The sequence below is a fragment of the Lacerta agilis genome, chromosome 1, assembly GCF_009819535.1.
Source record: "Lacerta agilis isolate rLacAgi1 chromosome 1, rLacAgi1.pri, whole genome shotgun sequence".
Lineage (NCBI taxonomy): Eukaryota > Metazoa > Chordata > Lepidosauria > Squamata > Lacertidae > Lacerta > Lacerta agilis.
In genome coordinates this window covers 89,373,603-89,391,933 of record NC_046312.1, presented here as the reverse complement: position 1 = coordinate 89,391,933, position 18,331 = coordinate 89,373,603, and the positions used below count along the sequence as shown (strand labels likewise).

At 42.7% G+C, this 18,331-nt stretch overlaps 1 protein-coding gene across 10 annotated transcripts in view; it reads left to right on the top strand.

Moving 5' to 3' along the window:
- Positions 1-18,331, top strand: part of SEMA5B (semaphorin 5B) — a 333,647-nt gene that overhangs the window by 160,808 nt on the left and 154,508 nt on the right. Inside the window, exon 1 of one of the 10 annotated variants that reach the window (XM_033162638.1) lies at positions 5,760-5,778. The exons of the other annotated variants lie outside the window; for them this stretch is intronic. The gene's annotated coding sequence lies outside the window, so the exon portion shown is untranslated. Of the gene's footprint in view, positions 1-5,759; positions 5,779-18,331 lie in introns of those variants that run through there. 10 annotated transcript variants of the gene reach the window in all.

Genomic DNA, 18,331 nt, shown 5'->3' with positions numbered 1-18,331 from the left:
GGCATGTGGGTTTGAACTGTGCTCTTCCCATCTTCTAGTTTCTAACCACTATCCCACACTGGCCGTCATATAAATTAACTATACATGATAAGACATGCAAATAACTATAGGCTAAGATGTAGTTTCAGTTGACATTCAGAATAAAGTCTGTAAAATCAATTTAGATTTCAATATTTGGGTTTTAATAGCATGTGGAATGAGTTAGCAAAAGCTTTTATGATAGAGAATAAAAGAAGTGGAAATTTGTGAGCTGAAGATATGCTTATGGACCAAAAAGAATGGAGAGCAACAGAATGAGTCATTCTGAGAGAAACGAACTTTTTTTTTTAAAAAACAACAACAACACTATATTGCTAGACCTCATGGTGAAAGTTGCTACCGTAGTGTCAAAGTGAATTAGCTGGAAAGTCCTTAGTTCAAATCTCATCTCAGCCACAAACTTACTAAAGGTAAAGGAACCCCTGACCATTAGGTCCAGTCGTGTCCGACTCTGGGGTTGCAGCGCTCATCTCGCGTTACTGGCCGAGGGAGCCGGTGTACAACTTCTGGGTCATGTGGCCAGCATGACTAAGCCGCTTCTGTTGAACCAGAGCCATGCACGGAAATGCCGTTTACCTTCTCGCTAGAGCGGTACCTATTTATCTACTTGAACTTTTGACGTGCTTTCGAACTGCTAGGTGGGCAGTAGCTGGGAACGAGCAATGGGAGCTCACCCCGTCGAACCGCTGACCTTCTGATCAGCAAGCCCTAGGCTCTGTGGTTTAACCCACAGTGCCACCTGCGTCCCATATAAACTTACTAAGATAACATAATATAACAATATGCTTTGAATATTCACAAAACAATATTACTGGTAGGTGCTATTGTTGGATTTTAGAGAAAATTTGTGCAAGTAAAGTCCAGTGACTACTTATTGTAGTCTGTTATACCCATTGCAGGCTGGGGGGGACGGACGGACAGACCACAGGCTGCCCAATTTAGTGTTGTATAGTGTGTGTTCATTGTGACTATTTCACCAGTGTGGTGTAGTGGTTAAGAGTGGAAGACTCGTAATCTGGGGAACCAGGTTCGCGTCTCCGCTCCTCCACATGCAGCTGCTGGGTGACCTTGGGCTAGTCACACTTCTTTGAAGTCTCTCAGCCCCACTCACCTCACAGAGTGTTTTTTTTTGGGGGGGGAGGAAGGGAAAGGAGAATGTTAGCCGCTTTGAGACTCCTTCGGGTAGTGAAAAGCGGGATATCAAATCCAAACTCCTCCTCCTCTTCTTCTTCTTCGTCTTCGTCTTCTTCATAGTGTAAAGTGGGAATCACTTTTCCAAATTTGTATAATTTGATGATATCCGTGGACATGCCAGATAAAGTCAACACTTTTTTTCCTTGGCATGAACAGACAGACCTTCACTCCCTAGTCTGCAAAGTCCTGTCTGAACAGGAAAGTCCTAGCCTGCCAGCGGAAAGATAAAAAAGATGGAGTGAATCTAACCTCTGACCTCTCTCTCAGTTGGGTTGCCCTGCATAATAACATTGCCCTTGTTTTTGAAAGTCCAGATGAGGGGAATTATTTCTTCCAGTTTACTGTTCAATTGTTGTGCTGGCATTGGGAGAGCTGTCTTAAAGTTCAGTCACTTGTCTGCACTGTATCTAGACCAAAAATACACAACCAAGGGCTACACACGCCCACACACATCTGCCAAAAGGATATTTTGTGGTTTTGATTTCAGAAAAAAAGAAGCTATGAGATTGAATGTGTCTCTAAATATTTTCTATGTTCTCTGTAGGGATGTAGGAAGTTCTACGTTGGTGTAATTTAGGCTCCGGCACAGGATATTTATGCACCGTCTCTTGGGAACACTTCTGATTAGTGTAGGAGTGACCTTATTGGAAACCAACAAGCAGGTCTGCAGTTAATTAGAAATAATACTGAACTCATTTGCAGGGCCTGAACAAAGGTGTTTCTTTTCCTTCTCCTCCCCGCCCCCCTCCCCGGTCACTAGATGATGTTGCGTGTTTTTATTTAACAGTTTAAATTAAGAAGGGGAAGGCAGATGGCGTACCTTTTTGCTGCCCTTTTGAGAATGCCCACAGAGCCACACATATTAACTTAGAGGGGCCAGGTCAGGATTAATGGTTTAAGAGCAGACAGTCTGGGATGGGTAATTAACAGCTGAAAGAAATAATGAACAGGTCAGGCAAGGTCAGCAACAGGTGACATTGGGTCCCAAATAAGGGGCAGATGGCGTGTGGGAAAGGGAAGAAAAATATGTTTGTCCATGTCTTTCACAGGTTTAAAGAAACTGATTTTTGAGATTTCATTGTGGTTTTCTTCTCGGACACAAATAGGTAGCACAAAACAATTTTAGCCATGATTATATGAAGAAATGTATTCCAAGACGTGTCCCACGTATTCTGCATATGATTTGAGCATATAAGCATTTCTTTTTTGCAACGTTCATAAACTACTCTTAAAATCTTGTATTATGTCTTGTCATGCTAATTCACATGAAGATGCTTCTCTGGAGACTTACGGGAAAATTATTATTCCACAATTTCATACATCAGGAATAGTTATGTTAAATTAGGCAGAAGGTGAAGTCCTAAACAAGGGGCGGAAGCTATTCAACCATGAATTAACTGCAACAGCAATAAAAGCCCAAGTAGAAATCTGTGGAAATAATCTGACAACAGTTTGTCCTGTGAACTCTGTACCACCCTTGGTTAAGTTGCCATTAAGAAGGGGACACTGAAGAATAAACAGATGATGCTTGACATTTAATCAGTCAGTGCTGTCCCAAACTTGATTTACTTTAAACCATTCCTCCAAATTGGTTTTCGTTCTGTAAAAGACTGCGAAGAAGTTTCCCCAAGTGGTTAGTTATGGAGAGAACTACAGTTTATTATTTGGAGTTTTGTCTTAGCTGAAATGCAGTCAGCATTAATCACACCCTTTGGCGTGTCTGATTGGGAATTGCTTAAGTTTCGGAAATGCTGATAGGACTTTATTCTTTGAAGCTGCTGTTAAAAGTGGAGCCTGGGGATTTTTTCTTTCTTTCTTTCTGTTATTATTCCATTTGGAATGACATTTTTATTCAGGTAATGGCCAATTAGTGGATAAACCTGGAAATGAGGATCTACCAGCCTCTTTTTGCCCTTTAAACCCAGTGAGGCAAGGGCTTCGTTTCTAAGGCACGCAGGAGTAGTTGCCAGCTCTTCCCTGACATTCTGTGAGCTTCCTGATGGAGACGGCCAATTTGCCACCTATATTTGACCCAATCAGTTCAGAAGGTGGAAGGCATGCCTTAAAAGTACATATACTCCAGTGTGACTTTGGGCCAGTCTGATGGATACACATGTGTGTGATCTTTTTATTTGCCTATAAGAGTGAAAAAGCATGGAGTTTTGTGAAGAAGGTTGAGAAGATTGGGGAAGGAGGCATGCATGAATGAGAACAATGTACACAGTATACTGCATAGGTGGGTGTGAATCAAGGGGATGTGAGCATGAGAGGACTGTGGCTGAGACTTCCCCTCTGTATCTGTAGGTATATCTGATGAGTGGATCAAATGTCCATGTATGGTGAAACTGGCTGTTTTGCCCTGCAAAGTTTCCTCACTATGTGTGCAGTTTTTGAGACACTCCTGTCATTGATTTTAGAAGAAATATGCATACATTTACAGTCCTGTCTAAAACATGTGAAGGGAAAATGTAACTGGGAAAGGAAGTAACACATATCTATGATAGCGACTATTTAGCATACTTCTGGGATTTATTTTATGTTGTCTTTTACTTATTACATTTGTATACTGCCCTTTATCCGAATATCCCAGGACAGTTCACAACAGGTTGATGCCCTGAACATGCCTTTTTTTTGGGGGGGGGAGGAGTAGCTTAGGTTATATTGTCACGTGATTGAACTCTTGCTGGACTGTTTGAATTTGTTAGAATAAGTCATGTGCATGTAGAAAACTAGCATATCAAGGGGCCTGTAGCTGCTGCCAGGAATGCAAACAGCTCCTAGTCATGTGCGAGGGAAGTCATTTGTTTCGTTCAAGTTGATGAATAGTCCACAGAGCTTCAATTTTTAAACTTTCCATTAAGTTGAGGTGTCAGGGTGGGATGGAGCAGAGAACACAAAGATGCAGAAAAATCCACTAGTAGAAAATCTAAAACATAATTATTATTTTAAAAATAATAATAAACAAGATGAAAAACAACCACAATTCTGTAAAATTTGTTTACCAATCTTAATAGTTTGAAACGCAAACTTTGCTCCTGCTTCAGTCACATGAGATTACATGTCACTGACTTAAAAAACCCCCCTCAATACTTCTCCGAAGACCTTTCTGGAAAGGGAACAAGCAAAGAAGAAGTGCACCTACTTCTCCAGTTTCAATTAACACCACACTATAGTAAATTGTAGTTCAATTTATAACTTCACTACCACAAACGTATACACAATTCACATATGGAATATCATTAAATCTTCCTTCCAAAGTAGCTGAGGGGGGAAAGTGAATTAACAGAAAAGTTTTTCTGTATTTTTAACCAATAATGACCTCGGGTAATTAAGCACAGCCTCCTTGTGGATCCCAAACAACCCCCACATGTAACACAGAAACATTTTTCTGGACAGATTTGTGTGAATCAATTCATCACGTCGTTTGGACTGCTGTAAGCAAAAGCAACAGAAAAACCAGAATCACAAGAAACCATGGTTTATAAGTCCATGTGGCTGTGTTATGGAAAAACAAGTCTTTAAACTAGAATTTTCCCATATGGAAAAAAATAAACCAAGAGTTGCATAAACCAGAATTTTACACACACACACACACACACACACACACACACAGCATCATCCTATTTATCAGAGCAACTCTACGTTGATTTTAGTGTGACTTACTCTTAAGTTAATATGCAGGGTATTGAAATTTTCATGTGCCATGGTACTGCTTCATTATTGCAATTTATAAACTAGTTGGTTCTTCTAACTTAGAAGATCTTTACTCCTTCCTGGCTGGTTCCACCCTTTTCTATATAAATGGGGGGAAATGGGTGCGGGGGTCTCCACTTTTAGGATTTCTATAACTGTACCGGTATTTAAAAATTGTAGAGCGCTTCAGGAACCTCAGAGCAAAAGCAGTAAAAACAAAACACCTTTTTCATATTTGTTAGCTTTATTATTTTTATTTTTAAAAGTTATGCTCCTTCACATCTCCATAGGAAGCTATGTTATATATTCATTGCATCACCGGATATTCTGGCAGCAGCTTGGAAACTTTGAAGCTTTGTAGCTTTTGCTGTTTCTGTGGACGTGGCAGGCTCTGGACAATGCCCACTTTTTAACTTACTTTAAGGGGAAAGCCCTTCCATCTACATAAATAGTCTCACACAGAAAGTGCTTTATCTCCACCAGTTAGTGAGTCAGTTTGAGCAGGGAGGGGGGGAGCATTCTCTTGGTGAAAGCTTTCAGAGAAATTATGCATGGTAAATTAATGAAGGCCGTCTGAGGTATTATTTGTCTGTGAATGCACATGCCATTAGAATCAATGGCTGGCTGAGAAAAGTTAACGGTCATTAAGTGACTATTAAAAAGGGCCAGTGGACACGGATTTTCTCACTTCCAGGGTTCTGGTTGGATTAGGTAAAGACGGAGGTTGTTTGCCAGTAGGCCATAGGACCATCCAGCCATAATACTTTTGTCTTTGCCAACTTCTGCTGACTCCTTTCTGCTACTGGCAGATTTACAAGAGTCTGAGACACACAGAGACCATCTTCAACCCAGGTAAAAATCCTCCTCTCTCTCTCCACTCCTCTCTCTTACCATATCTGAAAGGGGAATCTTTTCAAGAATCTGGCGCTTTTCAAAGTTTATCGGAAATGCATGTGTGTTTTATGCCGACAACTGGTTGAGAGGATTAATTCCATGAGAACAAAGTTTGGGTGTAGGTATTTCACTTTGTGCAAGAACAGGGCACCTCGCTTGAATGCTGTGTGCAAAGTAGCATACATTACCAAAGCTTTGTGGGAAACAGATCAAACCTGTCTAATATGCAGAGTAGGAGATTAATAACTGTTTTTCTGACAAAAATGTTTTGTTTTGGCAGCTCACCTCGTCTAGTAGGCAACAGGCAAGCCACTGGAAAAGGAACATATGGGATAGATAAGCTTTAATATTCCTTAGTGCTCTACCTCTCCCCAATTTGGAATGTTGTTTCCCCCCCACCCCCAAACTAGTAGGAGATGAAAAAACAAACATTAACAAGGAGTACTTCAACATATAGGCATTTCCCTCAGGAAGGTGCTTTCACCCTTTTTTCAAATGGAAGATAGACTGCCGTATCCAGGATACTGGAACTCATGTCTGTGTATTGGTGGTGATCAGAGACACCTGGGGACCTTGTGTCATTATGTTTACAACCACCTAGGACAATGTATTTCCTGTTTTAAGAAGTTGTCAGGATGAGGCTAAGTCATAGAGCTATCTGATTTGAAATGAAGTAGTTAGATGGGAGGGAAATTTGTGACTTGGTACCTTCTAAATGCTGCTGGTGAGAACAAAATGCAAAGGTTTTTGATCAAAGGATCTTTTGAGCATGAGCTTGACCAGTTGCTGATGGGTTTGCTGTGTAGGAACATAATTAATATTGTTATGGGTTTGTTTGGGGGTGGGTGGGAATAGACTGTATGCCGAGACTCTTCTAATCCCTGGATCCAGCAAGTGTTAAAATATAAGCAAGGATTCAAAATCCTGGTGAGGTGAGGTAATGGGCCATTAAGGGAACAAAGTAAGTGGATCTGTGCAAAACAGCAAATGGATGGGCCCCCTCCCTCAGCTGACTGGTAGTCAGAAAGAAAAATGCAAGAGTTGAGAAAGCTGGGTGATGTGAGCTAGAAGGTAGAAAAAAGTAGCAGAAGCCAGAGAGAGAGAGAGAGATGTTTGATTTCTGTTTGAATCCAAATTATGGGGGAAGCGAGGACTTTTTGGGGTGTTAATACTATGAACCCTTCCATCATAGGCTCAGGTTGTATTTATGTGTAAAGAAACCGTGTATAATAGAGACACCACAGTCTCTGCTGTGCCTGGAACCCCTGCAATCTTGCTCTGCTCAGAGATTGGGATGGCATGCAATAGTATTGATCTGCATTCAGTTTTATGACTAAGAAAAAAGGCTCTTTTAAGAACTGTCCTTTGTATTCTGTTGTCCCCTGTGTCCAGTTATTTATATAATATGCGTCTTGGGCCAAATGCGAGAAAGAAAAATGGCTCGTTTGCTTGAAATTAACATATACCAATTTGCTAATTTTTGAAGACAGTTTCTCTACAGTCTCCTTCTCTGTCCCACAGAGATTACCCTAGACAGCTGCTGCTACTCACCGTTATTTATATAAAGATGGGTAATGTATTTTGTACTTGGGAGCTTGTCTGTAACAGCGCTTACACCATTTCAGATACTATAGACTGGCAGGAATTGCTGTGAATAACGACTTTCCTGTGACAGCTTTATCCTGCCAGTAATATGTCATTGTGTATGACTTTCCATTAATCATGCAACAACAAAAACATTGCACCTGGTGACAATAGCAGATCCATTAATAGCAGAGAAAGTCTTGGCTTTATGAACATACACACTGTCTCAGTGTAAAGTGGCTATACAGGCACTTTAATCAGTAAGTACCAATATAGGACACATTTGCTTCTCTCCCCCCCCCCCCAATTCTCTCCCTGCTTATCGGTTACTGCTGTGATCTATTGTACCACAATTACATAACATATTCCATCTCTATAGTAGTATGACATTGTGAGTTTTTTAAAATGATCTTATAAATTTGACTTTGAGTTACTCTTTGTTGACCTTGCTGTAATCAAGAACGCTCTACAATCCCAGCCACCACACACAATTCATATTGTGGAAGGTGAGCTGGTTTCAGATGGTATTTTGTATGGGTTGTGTCATGTTAAGCTGGACAGGTCAGTCTGCATTATTGGAAGATCACTAATAATGGGAATTTGAGGGCCATGCTCTGATGTGTAAGACAGTAGAGTAATTTGGTGATATTGGCTTTACTTGTCCTCATGAATCGTTGTTGTCCAGGGCTGTTTCATACTTGGCTAGAGCCGATGCGTAAGTGTTTAATTGGGTGTGTTGCTGAGTAAGCTGTTAGTGGCATTTTAGCCGCATTTTAATCATGTGTTGCATCTCCAGAGCACATAAATAGACTACTGGCTTTACATTGTCTCTGTGTTAGATTTAATAGGGGAAAAAATCTTATTTTTCGTCTACTAATCATGGCAGGCAATTATTTTGATAGGTCATTTTATTGATAAGGCTTTTCATTATTTATGGTGGTGTTTTATCCACTCTGAAAGAAATATTCCAGTGGAATGTGACACTTCTGAGAAATGAAATGGCTGATTGGTCTAAAATGACAGGTTCTGACCAGAGTGCTATCATGGGCTTGTCCTTCACTGATATTTTGGATTTTTGAGTCCTTTACTTAGGAGGAATCAAGCTCATGTGGCTGTAATTTTAGACTTCTAGTGCCTTCTAATGAACATATTGGTAGATCTCCATGTGGTGATATATTGGAAGTGATTTGGTGATGCTGGGTGCACTCAGAAGTAAGCCACATTGGGGTTTACTATCAGGGAAGTGGTGTTTGGGCTGAAGCCACTGTCTGCTAATTTATCCTGTGAGGTCTGGCAAAAGGTTAGAGGGGAGGGGAGACCCCCTTCCTACCCTTTTGGATGAAAAGTGACAATTTCCACTTAGGGGTAATATAAAGCAGGGTTCTCAAAATATGTGCCATGCCACACTGGCATGGTAGCAGAGGATGGTAAGTGTGGTGGGAAGAAACAAAGAAACATTTAAGCATTACAGTACAGTACAGGCTTCCTCAACCTCGGCCCTCCAGATGTTTTGAGACTACAATTCCCATCATCCCTGACCATTGGTCCTCCTAGCTAGGGATCATGGGAGTTGTAGGCCAAAAAACATCTGGAGGGCCGAGGTTGAGGAAGTCTGGTATAGTATAACATTAAAATATTTTTTTGTACATACAACCAGAAACAGTATCCACACCTCTCTTCAAGAACATTGACTATTCTTCTACAGTTCTCCATGACGTATTGCCATGGGATTTTCAAATAGGACAGATCGGAAAAGAGAAAGGCTTCTTTGTGTTGATAAGGATATGCAAGTTTGTCTCAAATTAGGCCAGATTAAATGAGATTACCTAGCAAAAGCAAGCTCACGCCTCTCATTGACTTTGTATATATACTTAAGGTTTAGGCCTATGTACAGGTGAAACTCGAAAAATTAGAATATCGTGGAAAAGTCCATTTATGTAAGCAATTGTTTTCATTAGCTACTGGAGTTTAATATATGAGATAGACTCATGAAATACAAAGCGAGATATGTCAAGCCTTTGTTTGTTATAATTGTGATGATTATGGTGTACAGCTGATGAAAACCCCAAAGTTGAAATTGTTAATTTGGGGTTCTCATCAGCTGTACACCATAATCATCACAATTATAACAAATAAAGGCTTGACATATCTCGCTTTGCATGTCATGAGTCTATCTCATATAAGAAACTTGATGCCATCATTCTCTACCATGTTGTATGAAGTGACCCTTGAATGGGGAAATAGTATTTAGCTCCCTCTGTCTTACTGCAACAGAAACAGAAACTGAGATGCCATGAATAATACAAGTGCTTTGGTGTCCCTTGGGGTATTCGTAATATTAATGTTGGTTAATGATATTAGTTCATTTTACCATTAATAAAATTCTATTACTCCAAATTATGCATAATGTTTCATTTAAAAGCTTACCCATTACTTCAATAGCTTGCAGCAGCATTGGTCAGCTTGTGGCCTGTAGCAGCCTGAAGCAATTTTATCTTACACTGGCGGCCCTGCCAAAAATATTTTTGAGTTGTAAGAAATAAAGTTACCCCACTTTAATGTTAAAGCTCTCTGGTATTCTCTGTATAGAATGTGCACGTAGGTATGTGAACATTAATGTGCGTACTGTTATCCTCGAGCAAATGTGCTCCACCACTGCAAAGCCCTTATTGCTGAGAGGTTACCTTTGTTGGCCCTTACACTGCTATATATCTTTTGACATCAAGCAGCTCCTCTCAGATTAAGAAAGTTAGCTGGTCTGGGTAATTGAAAAGTTGCTTTAAAAAAAACCCTTATTCATATTTTATTTGATCACGCTGGCTTCCAAGGCTGACTGAAAGCCCACCTGATCTGAGTTATGACCCTCTCTGTTGTGTTTCTTGGGGGAACGTCTTTTTCTTGTGACATTATGCAAAAAGGTCGCATTTCCAGAAAGCTGGAATCTGTTCCAGTCCTTTCCTGAATTTGTGATCATCATCTCTTGCTTTTTAACATGAGGCTCATGATCTACAGGCACCCCAGGTGGACATGTTTAAATTAATCTCGTAATAATTGATTCAAAAGAGATTTGGAGGACAGAATTTGCATAAAAGCCATAATGAGCAGAAATCCTCTTGAGGCCTGACTGAACAGCTAAGCCCCTGAATAACTTACATCTTCTGAACCAATTTGGTTTCCATGTGCAGTTGGGAAGGATCAGGCAGGGGAAGGGTGAAGGTACCAGCCTAAGACATTTTGCTGCCTGAGGCAGAGCAGCCTATTATGCCCCACTCCAAGTAGTACAGTACCCAAGACCGGGCAAGGTATTTTGGTAGAAAACGCCTCAAATGGGACTTATCCTCCCTGGCAGTAAAAATACAATGCAATACTCATAAAAATAATTTGACCAACAATTTGCTGCCATTTTATGATACCTCAATCAGTTGTCTGAGGCAGCCACCTCACTCTTTTTAATTAGTTGTGCCAACCCTGGTGGTGAATGGAAACCTATCATCCAGCACCAATGTAAACTCACTTTTTCATATTTTAACGACTCAGGCAGTTTGCGTTATAAACAAGTTATTAAGTGATACTTGTGTATCTAGACAGATTTTGAGAAAGTGTCTGTAGAACCTGGAACACCCTGTAAAAAAAGAAGACGACTTGTAGTCATTGTTTAGAGCAGCAGCTATCTCAACAGATTTCAGATGGTGGATTCTGTATCCAGTGCCCTTGTTTTGGTTGGACAATGCAGTGTATTAAGAAATTCTCCAGAGGTTCCCGGAGGGCAGTCCTGGTACTTCCAGGCAGACTTGGCACGGGGCACCATGCAGTTCAGTGCAGTTCAATACCAACACAATGGCAGCCAGCACTGCAACATGACAAAATGCTTGGTTACGCAGTTGGGAAGTGGATCTGGGATCCCAGAGTTATCTCGCCACCTTACATATTAGGGTGCCATCATTTTGTGAGAGATTGCAGTCAAATACAATTGGCAAGCATAGGACTAATTCAGGCATAGGCAAACTCGGCCCTCCAGATGTTTCGGACAACTCCCATCATCCCTAGCTAACAGGACCAGTGGTCAGGGATGGTGGGAGTTGTAGTCCCAAAACATCTGGAGGGCCGAGTTTGCCTATGCCTGGACTAATTAGTGGATGAAGGGGTGAAAACAATATAACTGTGTCCCTTGACTCAGGTCATGACCGCCCCCCCCCATGGGTCAAAAAGATTCATATTTTCCTCCCACATATTTTTGGTGAGGCCCTTGAGAAACCTCTGGTGGAAACACAGAACAAGCAGAAAGCCGTGAAAGATAACTGCAGACCAGGGGCAGAGGAAGCCTCCTCGCTACTTGGGGCGGCGAACGGAGGCACCCCCTGGGGGCGGGGCATCGTGACGTGTTGTGACGGAGTGTGCACGCGCGAAATCCGGTGCATGCACGCTCCATCGCTGGGCGCCCCCCCACAGTGACCTTGCGAGCCGCTGAGCACGAGCAGCAGACATAAGGCCGTGCTGCTTTTCGTGTGCGGTAGCCCCACGAGCCGCCGATCGCTCAGTGGCTCGCAAGGTCACCACGGGAGCGGCCCGGCGATGGAGTGAGCATGCGCCGGATTTCGTGCATGCTCACTTCGTGGGTGGGCCGCCAATCCTGCGGTGACCTTGCGAGCCACTGAGAGCGAAAAAGCAGCACAGCCTTATGCCCGCTGCTTGCGCTGAGCAGCCCCACGAGCCGCTGATTGCTCAGCGGCCTGCAAGGTCACCGCGGGAGCAGCGGCAGCCCATGAGCTGCCGATCGTGCACGGCAGCCCCATAGCGGTGCTGGCGGGTGGGGCCCAGGTGGGCTGTGGGGTGGAGCGGCCTCGCTCTGCGGCTTGCTTGCAGGCCACCAAGCAGGTTTGTGAGCAGGCTGCAGGACGGGGCTGCCTCGCTCCACGGCTTGCTCGGGGCCCGCCGGCGGGGCGGGGCCAACCCAATTGTCACCCCCTCCCCTGGAACCCGGGGTGCCACGCCCCCTATGCCCCTCCCTCGCTATGCCACTGCTGCAGACAGAAGTATTTGCAGGCCCTTCGGGCCTGCAGATCATACAACAGAAAGTGGCTTGTGGGAGGCTACAAATCATGCTGGAGTAGGTAAGACAGAATAGTAGGTGCAACTTTCTCATGCTTCCAGCCCTCTTGCTGCTATCAGTGTAGCAACAAGTTCCAGAAGGGAGCCAAGAAGCAACAGTGCATGTCTCCAGGACTCAGGCCATGTGGGTGGGGCATTTGAGGCATTTGAGACTGGCAGGTTTAAGCACTTCACCCAGGAATGCAGCTAACATTCTCCTTTCCCTTCCTCCCCCACAACAAACACTCTGTGAGGTGAGTGGGGCTGAGAGACTTCAAGGAAGTGTAACTAGCCCAAGGTCACCCAGCAGCTGCATGTGGAGGAGCGGAGACGTGAACCCGGTTCCCCAGATAACGAGTCTACCGCTCTTAACCACTACACCACATCAGACAAGTAGGACCTCAAAATGGTTTCTATAGCTACATCCGGTATTCTACAAGGCCATAGTTAATCTTCTGACCATCCAAGTAGTAGAAGTTGTTCTGCAGCAGGAGAGGAAGGAAAAAGAAGAAAAAGAACAGACATTTAAGCCATCCTCAGCCTCACGTGGCTGAGCAAGAAGGATAGCCTACAAGCGGTACCCAGATTCTCAAGTTAGTCTCCGAATCTATTAACCAAAATAACTGGATGGCATCCTTTTGAGCTCTCAGATGCGTATCCCCCACATTCCCATCAAATCAGAAGTATAGAAAACATACTTGCTTCTGCTACGGACACCATCGCTATTGCTGCCCAAGAGAAGAGTTTGTCCCAAGCATATGGCCACATTTATTTTTGGCATGGTGTGATTTCTTGGGCAACATCCTTTTTTACATTTATATGTGTGAATTATTAATTCTTACTATTGGTGCACTGGCAGCACTGCATGGGGCAGGCTGGATTGCAAGAGTGTTGTGTTTCCAAAGCTCTGCTAGAGAAGGCAGTTGTGTATGTTTCCTTATTTCTTCACAAGTGTTGCAGCAATATGAGGTGCGCATGTGTGTGTGTGTCATTCTATCGATTTTTGGAATTTTATAATTTACTAAGGCTTTTGAGTGGGAAGGGGGTTTAATTTCATCTCCCATTGACAGCTTTATATGGAGAAGCTCTGTGCTGTTTGTAGTGGAAGCAAATTTGATTTACATATTTACTAGCTGCGTGTTTCTCTGAAGTGACATTGTACAACTGCCTGCCTTTCCGAGGAACACGCTTCCCTCTAAAATAACATCCGTCCAGAGCACAGTAGCTGGAGCTGTGGAAAGTAGCCCCATTGGTTTGTCAATGGGAAAAGTTAATGTAGCACAGCAGCTGCCTGCTGCTGAAGGATGTATACAATAAAGTCGGAGTGCTGGGCACAACCAGTGGGAGGGGAAGGAAATCTGTTTGTTTTGTTCCAAAGCTGAAACATTTATGGGCTCTTTGGATGCCTTTTGGCTCAGAGCTTGTTTGTAAAAGGTGATGCTGTGAAATCTTGAGAGGGTACGGTCATGTGTTCAAACTCATGTCTGAGGGCCTGCTGGATTTAACACAGATTAGCTAAACCTTGGCTGCGAAGCAATGCTCACTCCACGTTCTCGCTTTGTAAATCTAAAGCACATCAAGGGGACCGTGGCGATTTCCAGTTGAAATAAAATTAAAATGCAGTAGAATATAAGAGCGAAGCTGGCCAACTTCCTTGTGCATATAGTCACATTGAATTATTAACACTCATGGCACAATCCAAGAGTGAGCAGGGAGAAGCATCGTGCCCAGCTAGAGGTATTTTGGAAGCTTTTAAATCGGATAATTAACTGATGTAACAGGTAAAAGGGTTTCAGATAGTTCTGGTTGCGGATTTGGCTTGACAAAGATGTTCAAAATGCTGCTAGCTGTGTGTTAGTTTCTACTGTGGCCCTGCTAAAATTGCTTTGGATTGGGGTCCAAATTTTCAGCCTGTTCTTAAATTTCAAGAGTTGCTTCAAACACGGCAAACTTCCTTTAAAATATTGCTTTTAAATTTTCAGGAAATAGTTGTTCCCTACCCCCTCCCAGTTTCTGGTTTCTCCAGTTCTCTAAACTTCTTCAAAACTTGAATTAGCAAGTATGTTTTAGCACGTTGCATTGGGAAGTATTCTCAAGTCCTCATAATGGTAAGAAGAAGCCCCTTAGAGCTTTGTAAGTCGACACAAAATGAAACCATTTGCTACAGCTTAAAATCACGATATAGGTTTATTGAAAACTTTTAAATTCAGCATTATACATTTCTGCTTCAGATAATTAAACTAAATCGACAAGATATCACCTGAATCTCTAATTAATTAGAAAAACTTCTCTCTCTCTCTTTAAAAAGTCATGTTACTATGGAACTAATGTACCGTACTTTTAGATCTGAGTTCTCTGCAGTACAGGGATCAGCCAAGGCAGCAGGGGAATGCAGGCATAGCTGTTGTATTCAGTATAGATCATAAACTACACCAAATATGAAAAGGTAGCAGCTGCAAGGGGTATGGCAGCTTCAGAGTCTCCATTTCTTTGCTGCTGGTGTGCAGATACTGCAGACTTTGTGGATGATGCATACCCATAGCCACTTGGGGCTAGGGGAGAGCTCTGAGAGTCATGTCTCCCTCACAAATATTCCATGATCCTTCCCTGAATGTAAGCGGGTTTTCCTACTGGCTGTTGCTGACAGGAGGGCACAAGGTTGGCAAAGGCGGATCAAGGCCTTTTCCTTACATTGATGTAAGTGGGAAAGTGGACCCAGCATGACACAAACTAGTTCCAACAATTTTTTGATTCTGCTAGGAGGAGGAGGATTGAAAATAATTTGGCACAATTTTTTTATTTTTAACAATTTAGTGTTATTTTACTAACATAATTTAATAAATAACTTAACTCATTTAACTCATATTGGACTACAGTGGTGCCCCGCTAGACGAAAATAATTCGTTCTGCGAAAATTTTCGTCTAGGGGTTTTTCGTCTTGCGGAGCGGCAATGGCAGCCGCGCTCCGCAAAACGAAAAAAAAAAAGACGAACATTTTTCGTCTTGCGAGGCAGCCCCATAGACTTTTTCGTCTAGCGGGGCAGCCTTCCACTAGACGAATGCCTTCGTCTAGCGAGTTTTTTGTCTGTATTTGTATTTAGGTTATAACTGCTTCACAGCAACATTAGTTACTCCTCTCTGACATGTCCTTTGGTCCAGATATTTTCATATGCTTCAGGGGGTGGTGGGATATCCTACAACTTTCATAAACTCATTCTAAGAAGTTTTGAGATGATAGCCATACCTTTAAAAAGGTTGGTCTGTCCAGCTGCCTTTCTTTCTTTAATTAAGAATGAGAACAGTCATCTTTTTCCTCCCAATAATTTTTTATGCTCACAGGACGTTCTGTCCCAACTCCTGGAGCAGGCAGTACAACCACAAGTCCTACATCTGGGTTGGAAAGAAATCAGTCGCAGCCCAAGGATGCCTCAGTTTTAGTCAACTGCAAGTAAAAGCTCTCATCTTGGGCCCAAATTGAATCTTGCTACAGATTGTTTATTTGCCTTCCCCAGTAGTTCATGAGTGTCATCTTCCTTTGTGGAAGTGAATCATGGACAACTTACGACTGTCAGGTGCGATGTCTCATGCCTTCCACATGTGTTACATCAGGATACTAAAAATGGATCAGATCCATAGGATGCTTTTGTTTCTGCTGCCACCTGACATTTACTTTTGCGCAGTCTTGCCAAGGGCATGCACACACCAGAGCGCTGAGCATCTTCAAGCTGTAACAAGGGTTAGTGCTCCTGCCCCTCCGCTCAAGGAAGACTGCAACATTAAGGGTCTATAGTAGGCTTTCTCGGCCTTGGCCCTCCAGATGTTTTTGGCCTACAACTCCCATGATCCCTAGCTAGCAGGACCAGTGGTCAGGGATGATGGGAATTGTAGTCTCAAAACATCTGGAAGGCCGAGGTTGAGGAAGCCTGGTCTATAGGGATTGATGGCTTCCTACTTGAACTCATATGATCAGCCTTGAGAGGAAACTTCAACTAGCCAGTCTCATGCCAAAGAGCACGGACATCAATTCTTGGCTTCTCTATAACACAGTGTTTAAGGAGACTATGATCTTAATAGAGAAATCTAGCAATCCTAGTATGTCTCATAGGGAAACAAGGCACTTCCATGTCCCAGTTGAAGACGTGACATTATAAACATGATTGATTGGTCTGGTAAATAATGCGATGTAATTGTACTGCACTGTTCTGTGTTGTAAGACAAATCTACTATTCATGGAATAAACATAGTTATGGGTAAATTGCAGTCTCTTTCCAGAGCTGGAGCGCAAATGTTCCCTCCTCTGCCTTTGTTTTGCAACATGATGTTTTGAAAAGGTCAGACAGGAGGGCATCTTGATTGGTGATGGATGGGTGTAAGCAAAAAGTGTAGGGGCTCACTTTTATTATAAGAGGATTCTGATTAAAAAAATAATAATATTTCTCTCCCCCCCCCCCCCCATATAATGTTCACTGGACCAGTCTGTCACTGCTGCATGGCACAGCTGTCAGGTTTTATAACATTTATATTTCTTTGTGTTTATCCAGCCAATGAGGTTTTTGGAATTTCTGCTCTTCATTTGATTCTACCCGCTGCTCCTGCTGTTCTTAGCTTTGATATCCCATTTTAGTAAAGCTGTGAATTTAGCCAACCATAAAAGTGCCACAGTTTCTCCCTTATTTATTTCCTTCCTTATTAAAACATACAGGCAATCTCTCTCTCTCTCTCTCTCTCTCTCTCTCTCTCTCTCTCTCTCTCTCTCTCCCCCCCACACACACACACACACTTGTCAGAATGGAAAATCTCCCTCTACTTTTGCACTACAGTAAAGCATTTTTCTCCCATTCCATCATTTTATTTCTATCAAGATTTCAAGATTGTTAAATAGATGTGGTTGAAATAAAATTGGTGGCTATACCCCCCAAATACAGGGGATTATCAGGGCTTATCCATACTTGCCTTTTGCCCTGCTCGTTCCAGGCACAGGACCACACTTTAAAGCTGGTGTCCAAGTACCCCCCCTTTTTTGCGCTGAAGCTTTCCCCGCAAAAACTTGCTCTTTAAAGATTAAGCACAATTTGGGTTTTCTGAGGTTTGCCATATGCAACAATTCACCTTTAAAGGGTGGGCTTTCATGGGGAAAGCTCTGGTGCAAAAATAAAAAATAAGACTGCTCAGACACGGAGCTTTAAAGCACGGACTGTGCAAGGCAAGGCAAGCGTGGATAAACCCTCAGTGTTGTGTATGAAGTTGTTCCCATTTACAGCTTTGAGAGAAGTTAGCTGGATTAAGGGTTTTCTTTTTGCTATTTTTCTCTTCATGTAATGATCATTTATTTATTTATTTTGTAAAATATATACACCGCTTGATTCTTTAAAAACTTCGAAAGTGGTTTGCAAAAATATAAAACAAGAAAATCAAGGGGGGGGGGAATCACAACAGTTGTTTGAAACATACAAAAGTTAAAATGCTAAAACAGATTAAAACTACCTCAACTTTCTAAGCATCTGGTTAAAGGTAAAGGTAAAGGGACCCCTGACTGTTATGTCCAGTCGTGGACAACTCTGGGGTTGCGGCGCTCATCTCGCTTTACTGGCCGAGGGATCCGGCGTACAGCTTCCGGGTCATGTGGCCAGCATGACTAAGCCGCTTCTGGCGAACCAGAGCAGTGCACAGAAACGCCGTTTACCTTCCCGCTGGAGCGGTACCTATTTATCTACTTGCACTGCGTGCTTTCGAACTGCTAGGTTGGCAGGAGCAGGGACTGAGCAACGGGAGAACACCCTGTTGTGGGGATTCGAACCGCCAACCTTCCGATCAGCAAGCCCTAAGATCTGTGGTTTAA